Raw genomic sequence first — 9,044 nt, 5'->3', positions numbered from 1 at the left:
ATTTCCTCTAAGAGTTGTCCGTTATTTTCTGCAAAATAACCAAACACTTTAATATTTGTAAAGGGAGAAAGGGAGAAAGAGGGGATGTTAAACCATAGTAGTTAAGAGTTTCAAATGGTTTAAACCCCTGCTTCATCATTTACTAACTGCAAGCCCACATATAGTATACCTGACTAGCCTTAGTTTTCTTTATTTTTTGAAATATGCATACTACCTGCATATTTCAAGAGAGTTTGAAATATGAAATATTATAAGATTATTTATATAAATGCATACAAAGTACTTAGTTTGGAGTCAGGCACATACTTACTTCTCAATAAATGATATGAAAGTGATGATGATGTTGATGACTACGGTGGTAAGAAGGAGGAAGAATTTCAACATCTTTTCTAACCTTTGTCTTCTTTGATGCTAGATTTCCACTCTGATATATATTCTAGCAGCTTTGGCTTAAAGTAATACAGTAATAAGTGCATGTGTATTGCAAGGAAGCAAAGTTTCAGAATAAAGAAATATAACTATTCAAAAAGGAAGGGAAATTCAGTGAAAATTCCAAGCAAATTATTTAGTGTATCTGCATTTATCCGGAACTTATTCTTTGCTGGTGGTAGATTTTGTGTGCCTGTTTATAAATGCAATGAATGTTGATATCAGTATATTGATGATCCCTAGTACATAAAATACAATAAACCCTGAACACACTCTGTCCTTAAATGATCCTCTTTTTTTCTGGTCTTGGGAACATAGGGAGAGGTACATCTTACTCCAAATTAGCCAGTGGCAAGGTGATGCAGGGTGATGCATTCCTAGATCTTCTTCCTGCGTGCCTTGGGCATGCTCCACTCGTTAGGCAGAAGCCCTTGCCCAGTATTTGTGTTTATCCAGTACACTGAGCAAAAGATATATGTAACATTCTGATGTCCATTAGGCAAAAGTTGCACATAACAAGACAAAAGCTGATAGACTAAGATGTTAACTGTCAGTTTAGTGTGATTATTTTTAAGAAGTGTCATGCATATACTATTCAATAATAAATACTTGGAATGTTTCTTCATTGGATAGTGTGGATATCCTCTTCATATCTCTTTAATTGCATGATACAATGCATAAGATACTATTTAAAGACCTCCTGGCACATTGTAGAGACATTGGATGGAAGGAAGCAAGAAGATCACCATGTATTTCTCTTTCTGCATTAAGTCATCCTGTGATCTTTGCCAAACAAAGGGGTTTTACTCTTTCTGTATCTATAGATAGATGGGGTAAATGAGAAGATTCCTAAGTTTTTTCTTGCTTTATTATATTAAGGAGTGTATTCCAGTAGATAGTAGTATTCTCATTTGCTGCTGAGAAAAGTGAGGTCAAAAGATTTAAGTGACTTCTTTAGGTCACACAGTGGATAAATAATGAAAGTGAAATTGATCCTGGACATCTCACTTAGTTTGTCTCAGAATAAAAGATGATGTTAGTAGAAGACTGATTTCTTAGAAATCAAGAAAAGAAAGAATTTCAAGGAAGCAAAGGTCAAAAATATTCCAGATTGATAGAATATAATGTAATCTTTTAAACTAAAAACTAGAAAGAAATTGGTGACTTCAGTGAGCAGTTTCAGTGGATTGGTGGGGATATAAGTTAGATTGAAAAGAGTTGAGAATTAAATAAAAGATTTACAATCATGGACATTTTTGAAAACATGTTAGATCTGTTAGACTGACACTGTTGAGATACATTACCTTATACTGACATTAGAATTACAGCCATACCTAGGTATTTGTTGGCTTCAGAACTAATCGAACTCTGCACCTCGCATTGTGACTATAACTTGCTGTTTTCAGGATACTCATCATTTTTGGCACATCATGAGTTCCAGAACAAATTAACAAGGAGTACCAGGGTACCACTGTATATGCCAGTTATGATCACACAGATGTCACGGCCACCATCTCTTCTTAAAGTCATATTGACTATTGCCAATATTTGTTAAGCCTTCTCTTGGCCAGAAGATTAGGTAGGACTGCAGATCAAAGAAGACTGATTTACTCTCTTTATGTCTAGAGATGATTCATGAGGACTAGGCAAATTGGAATTTCACTGAAAAAAAATCTATAAATATAGTAAAATATATATTTTACCAGCATAACCATGCCAAGTACAGAAAAAATTATATTAGATTTTGGTGTGAACCTACAGCTTTATTATTGTTACGAAGACTCCTGGAATTGATTCTTCTTTAAAATAGAGAATGCCTCATTAGCCACTGACATATCATAATTGCCATGTACTCTATATAAATCTAGTTACTGTTAAGGGTGTCTCAGCACTGTAATAACTCTGTCAGTCATTCTGCCACACATTCTTATGTGTAGGAAGTTCCCATGAAAACTTCAAGCTATAATTGAATTTTGGTGTTTGGACTTTGCCCTCACTAATACATTTTAATGCTTAATAAGAAAGGACACTTTACTTGAAAAACTTCATTTCATTGTCTCTTATATGCATTTGCCAGTGGGGAAGTAATGTGCTGTAACAGTAATGCTGTGTTGAACTGGGATATTGGAACAGCATCTAGAATGTACTGTCAGTTCTGTCACTAGCTAGCTGTGTAAACTTGGAAAATTCCCATAAAGTCTTGGATATTTATATTTCTTTTCATTGAAATAAGGAACTGCAAAAAAGGCCCTAGAGACACTTCAAGTTCTAAAGTGACTTGTGACTGTTATAATACTTTCCCCTCTTCCACCTTTAAGGTACAGACATGAATATTGGACTTCCCAGAAACACCTTGGGTACTACCAGTTGGTTAGCATGGACAGAATCCTTACCTTCAAGTAATTTCCTTGGAATGGACATGTGCAAGAGTTAAATGTGAGCTGAACAACTTCATTAACAAGTTTTATATGTGAAACTGAAGAGGATCAACTTTGAGCAAAATTGCAAAACAGAGCATGTCAAGGGGAATGCTGAAGATGTCGCAGCAATGAACATGCCTCAAAAAACAGCAGCAAAAACTCTAGCTCAGTACATTGAAAAAATACATTCAGCTGAAAAAAAATCTGTCTTAACAGGATTCGTACAACATAGAGGCATCTGAACTTCAGGCTCTGCAACTTTTTCAAGCCGGAGGACTATCTCTAGAGAACTTCGTGAGGTAGAGACTGCTCACAGTGTCTCTGGTGTGTTCATAGAACCAGAATTTTTGGTCAAGGGCATATTCTGCAAATCCTTGTGGATAGAAATGGTGACAGACATTGAAGCTTTCCAAGTAGGCCTCATTTATTCTAGAGCATTAATGCAGGATGTGCTGAATAAAACATATTCCATCTATGTTAAATCTCTCTTTGTACCATTACTTTGGGGCAGTGGGTTTCATAAGGTAATTCAATTTGTAAGGTAATCTTTGCTGTCAGTTATGTTTTCCTGTTCTTTTCCCCCCCTTCCTTCTAATTATATAATTTTTATTTAAAGAAACTTAAAATTGCATTTCTGATTTCTTTAGAGCATCCAAACTTCATTATACTTGTAAGCCTTCTACATCTTTCTTGACTGAATAGTTTACCTCTCCCCACACCTTTTAATTATATTTAATTTGTGTCTTTCTACCTTTATTCAGAATTCTCTATCAAAGAACATAGAATCATCCAGATAGCACCTCACCCTGGAACAGTGATTTTAGAAACTCTGGGCTCACTAGCATCTGTAGTTTTGTAAAGTTCTCAGGTGATACTACTGTGCAGCCATGTCTGAAATCCATGACTCATGTAGACAGTATCTTCTGTTTTTAATATGGGGCAGATAGAACTATAATATATTTCTTTGCAGATTTCTATGCAGTCCAATGATCTTTTCATTTTGTGACTAAAATCAACAAAGACTCCCCTATTTTGGTGTTTTTAGTTAAGATGATAGGTGGCTTGATGTGTCCAGTGCCTTTAGATTAAAGAAGTATTTCTGGCCAGGAACTCAACTTCATGCCAAGCACTCTACTAAGTGCATCTATTTTCATTATCTTGTAACTATACCAATAACTCAATCAAATAGATATGATTTTTAGTTCACCAGTAAGAAAACTGAAGGTTAATATTTAAAATTATTGGTCTGAGTTCATACTAATGAATCTTGAAATAAAAAACAAATTTCTTGGATTTTACTCCAGTGCTCTCTTTAATTAGTGTAAATTTGAAGTTCAAGATTAAAAGCTTGAAGCCTGTTATTCTATAAATAGTGCCTTATTTCTCTGCTCAATGACCTCATTCTTTCCGCAATAAAATAGATCTATCATTTGCTATTTACTCACACAGTTCTAAAGATGACCATTTAGTTCATTTTCACAGTGGGCATTCAACTACCAGATAATTCCTTGTGTCATCTGAAATCTTGAATCTGGAAGTCTTTGTCCTCCCAAGAATGGTATTGTTTATCAGAGATGTACTTTCACCTTTGCTGTTCTATTCTAGTGGAAGAGAAGGTTTCTTAAAGCTTGTAATGCCATTTTCGTTGCTTCTTAATTAAAACATTTTAAAGGCCTTTTGAAGAAAAAGTTGAAGGAGCAGTTACATTCAATTTTCTATTTTGTGCGTATTTTATTCTTCCAAACACTAAAGTCCATCAATGGCTGCTTCTCATATAAAAACCTACTTGCTTGCCTTCAGTTGTTTAGAGATTCTATTCATTAAATTTCAAAACTGTAAATATAGTTAATTAGTGTTGTTGTTTCCAGGTTCTGAGATAATCTGAGTTGAAAATGTTTGCTATCAGACAATGTTTTTGGCCTGAATAACTTATTGAAACTATAGGTTGTATATTTAGCCAACAATTGGAAAATATCTAATGTCTTCTCAATAATGACTAGGCAAATACATTAATTTAGCCTTCCTAAAATTTCTTTACACCATTAATGCAGTTTTTGGAGACTGGCCAAATATGATCCTGATGATTGTTTAACTTGATTCTGCCTTTAAAATATATAAGAAACTCCTAAAACCACCTTTGGAATTTTTTGCACAGATTTCTATAGTCTTTTCTATTGTGCTCGGTTCTTGTACCTGTGTGGGCTTTGCTGATTTTTATCCACAATAATTTCTTGAAACCACTTAAAAATATTTGGCTATTTAAAGTAGAGAATGTGTTGATATTTATGTGAATAATACTATTAATAATTAGCATATTGTCCAAGTATCTTCTGCACACTATACTGAAGCTCCCTGGCTATATGATTATTTTTCAATTTAAAGCAACTTCTGAAATTTCTATTTAGTTTGATTGTCTGTTTATTTCTATATCATTTGTATACTCTTTAACTTGTAAACCTTTGTATTTTCCTAACTATTTCCTATTGTGAATAGTATCCTTCCCCTTTACTCTTTTTAATAAATATTATCTTGGCTATTCTCCTCTAGTCTTCCATTTTAATGTTAAAAACATTTGGTTAAGTTCCAAATGAAAAAATCATCTTGGAAATAATTTGGAATTTCATTATATTTTAGTATAATTGGGAGAGAAATAACATTTTTATTTACAGATACATAGTTTGACTTTCCATTCATCAAAATCAAAATCATTTGTACTACATTTCACAAATTCTGAATAAATAAGTATGACCTAGTTTTCTTTCAAAGCCATCAAATCTTTGTTTAAAATGTTTTAATATCCTATATTTTGATTACTCCTTTATATGTTCTTGCATTTTAAACTGTATTGAAAGAAATATAGATGAAGATATAGATATAAACATAGATATACAGACACACAGGGTGAGACAAAAGTAGGTCTAGAGTTGTGAGTATGCAAAACAGAGTCTATTTTTGTGTTATTAGTTATTAATTATTGTATTGTTTTTAATACTAACAACAGTTATATATATATATTATATTGCACATATATAAGGTAATGATTAATTGTATGCAATTTTTGTCCCTATTATATCTTCTTTTTATTAATTTGCATTCTTTCCCTAGAGTTCAATTGTTTTTGATATCCATATTGTTCCCCTTGATTTATTTATGCTTATATTTGCATATTTTTTTATCATGGAGTTCTTAAATTGAATTTATTGGGGTGACATTGGCTAATAAGGTCATGTAGGTTTCAAGTGTACAATGCTATAATATACCACCTATATATTGTATTGTGTGCTCACCAACCCATCAAATCTCTTTCTATCACCATTTAATCCCCCTTTACCCTCTTTTACCCCCAAGCCCTCTTTTCCTCTGGTAATCATCATATGTTGTCTGTGTCTATGAGGGGTTTTTTTGGCTTTCTTTCTTTATTTTCTTTTCTTTTGCTTGCTTTTTTTTTTTTTTGCTTAATCCCTTCACCTTTTTCACCCAGCCCCACAATTCCCTTCCCCTCGGATAGCTGTCTGTTCTCTGTTTCTATGAGTCTCTTTCTATTTTGTTTGTTAGTTTATTTTGTTCATTAGATTCCACATATCAGTGAAATCGTATGGTGCTTGTCTTTCTATGATTGGTTTATTGGTAAGTGTACCATGTATTCTCAAAGGGTTAGATATTATTGGAGAATATGTTCTCCCATTCAGTGGGTTGTCTTTTCATTTCATCATGGTTTCCTTTGCTGTGCAAAAACTGTTCAATTTGATGTAGTCCCATTTGTTTATTTTTTCTTTTGTTTGCCTTGCCCGAAAAGATATATTAAAAAAATTGCAACAAAAAATATTCGAGATTATACTGCCTATGATTTCTTCTAGAATTTTCTTGGTTTTAAGTCTAACACAAGTCTTTAATCCATTTTGAGTTTATTCTTGTGTATGGTCTAAGAAGGGGGTCTACTTTCATTTCTTCGCACATATCTGTCCAATTTTCCCAGCACCATGTACTGAATAGACTATCTTTAGTCCATTGTGTGTTTTTCCCTCATTTGCCAATTGTTAATTGACCATAGAGGAATGGTTTTATTTCTGGGCTCTCTATTCTGTTCCACTGATCAATATGTCTGTTTTTATTCCACTACCATGATGTTTTGATTATTATGGCCCTGTATTATAGACTAATATCAAGTAGTGTGATTCCTTCAATTTTTCCCTTCTTTCTCAAGATCACTATGGTTATTCAGAATCTTTTGTGGTTCCATGTACATATTTAAAGTATTTGTTCTAGTTCTGTGAAATACAACTTTGGCATTTTGACAGTAAATGAATTGAATCTATAGATTGCTTTGGGTAGTATGGACATTTTAATTATGTTCATTATTCCTATTCAAGTACACAGTATATCTTTCCACTTATTTAGGTTTCTTCAGTTCCTTTCTTTAGTGTCTTATAATCTTCTGAATACAGGTCTTTTATACCCTTGGTTAAATTTATTCCTAGATATTTTTAATGCAATTGCACATAGGATTGTTTTCTTAGTTTCTCTTTCTGATAGTTTATTACTGGTGTATAAAAATCCAACTGATATCTGGATATTTATTTTCATCCTATTACTTTAATGAATTTATTCAACTGTTCTAGTAGTTTTTGGTGGTGTCTTTAGAGTTCTCCATATATAGTATCATGTCATCTACAAATACTGACAGTGTTATTTCCTCCTTTCCAATTAGGATGTCTTTCCTTTTTCTTTCTTTCTTTCTTTCTTTCTTTCTTTCTTTCTTTCTTTCTTTCTTTCTTTCTTTCTTTCTTTCTTTCTTTCTTTCTCTCTCTCTTCCTTCCTTCCTTCCTTCCTTCCTTCCTTCCTTCCTTCCTTCTTTCTTTCTTTCTTTCTTTCTTTCTTTCTTTCTTTCTTTCTTTCTTTCTTTCTTTCTTTCTTTCTTTCTTTCTTTCTTTCTCTCTTTCTTTCTTTCTTTCCTCTTTCTTCTTTATTTCTTTTTGTCTGCTTGCTATAGCCAAGACTTGCAGTACTATGTTGAAAAAGAAAGCTGACTTTCCTATCTTGTTCCTGATTGTAAGGGAAAGACTTGCAGTTTTTGCCCATTGAGTATGATGTTGGCCGTGGATTTTTCATATATGGACTTTATTATGTTGTGGTATATTCTTTTTATTTCCACACTGGTAAAAGTTTTCTTTTTATCAAAAATGGGTACTATATTTTATCAAATGCTTTTTCTGCATCTATTAATATGATCATGTGGTTTTTATTCTTCTTTTTGTTTATGCAGTATATCATCTTTATTGATTTGCAGTTATTGTACTAAACTTGCATCTTTTTAGTGTATGGCTGGGTTCAGTTGGCTATTACTTTGTTGAGGACTTTAGCATCTATGTTCATCAGGAATATTAGCCTTTTTTTTTCTTTTTTAATGTCTTTATGTGATTTTGGAGTTAGGATAATGCTGGACTCATAAAATTATCTTGGGAGTCTTCCCTCCTCTTGAAGGTTTTAGAATAGTTTGAGAAGTATAGGTGTTGGTTCTTTTTGGTAGGTGCTGGTTCTGTGTGATAAAATTGACCTGTGAAGACATTCAGTCCAGGACTTTTTTTTTCTTGGGAGTTTTTTTTTATTACTGCTTCAATTTCACTAGTTGTAATCTGTCTATTCAGATTATCTATTTCTTCCTGATCCAGTTTTGGGTAACTGCATGTTTCTAGAAATCTCTCCAGTTCATGCAGATTGTCCAGTTTGTTGGCATATTGTTGTTCATTGTATTTTCTTACAATTCTTTGTATTTCTTTGGTGTCAGTTGTGTGACTTTTCCTGTTCCATTTTTTATTTTATTTATTTGGGTCTTTTTTTTTGTCATGATAAGCCTGGTCAAAGTTTTGTCCACATGCTTATCTTTTCAAAGAATCAACTCTTGGTTTCATTGATCTTTTGTATTGTTTTATAAACTCTATTTTGTTTATTTCTGCTCTGATCTTCATTATTTATTTCTTTTACTCATTCTGAGCTTTGTTTGTTGTCCTTTATTAAGTTCCTTTATGTTTAAAGTTAGATTATTTATTTGAGATTTTTCTTGTTTCTTCAGATAGGCCTCAATGCAATGAATTTCTCTCTAGGACTACTTTCAGTCTGTCTCATAGATGTTGGGTTGCTGTGTTTTTAATTTCATTTGTTTCAAGGTATCTTTTGATTTTTTCCTTAACCCATTCA

This window comes from Pteronotus mesoamericanus, unplaced genomic scaffold, assembly GCF_021234165.1.
Source record: "Pteronotus mesoamericanus isolate MK-2021 breed Mesoamerican mustached bat unplaced genomic scaffold, CSHL_Meso_final scaffold_651, whole genome shotgun sequence".
NCBI classification, from domain to species: Eukaryota; Metazoa; Chordata; class Mammalia; order Chiroptera; family Mormoopidae; genus Pteronotus; species Pteronotus mesoamericanus.
This window is presented reverse-complemented; position numbering follows the sequence as displayed.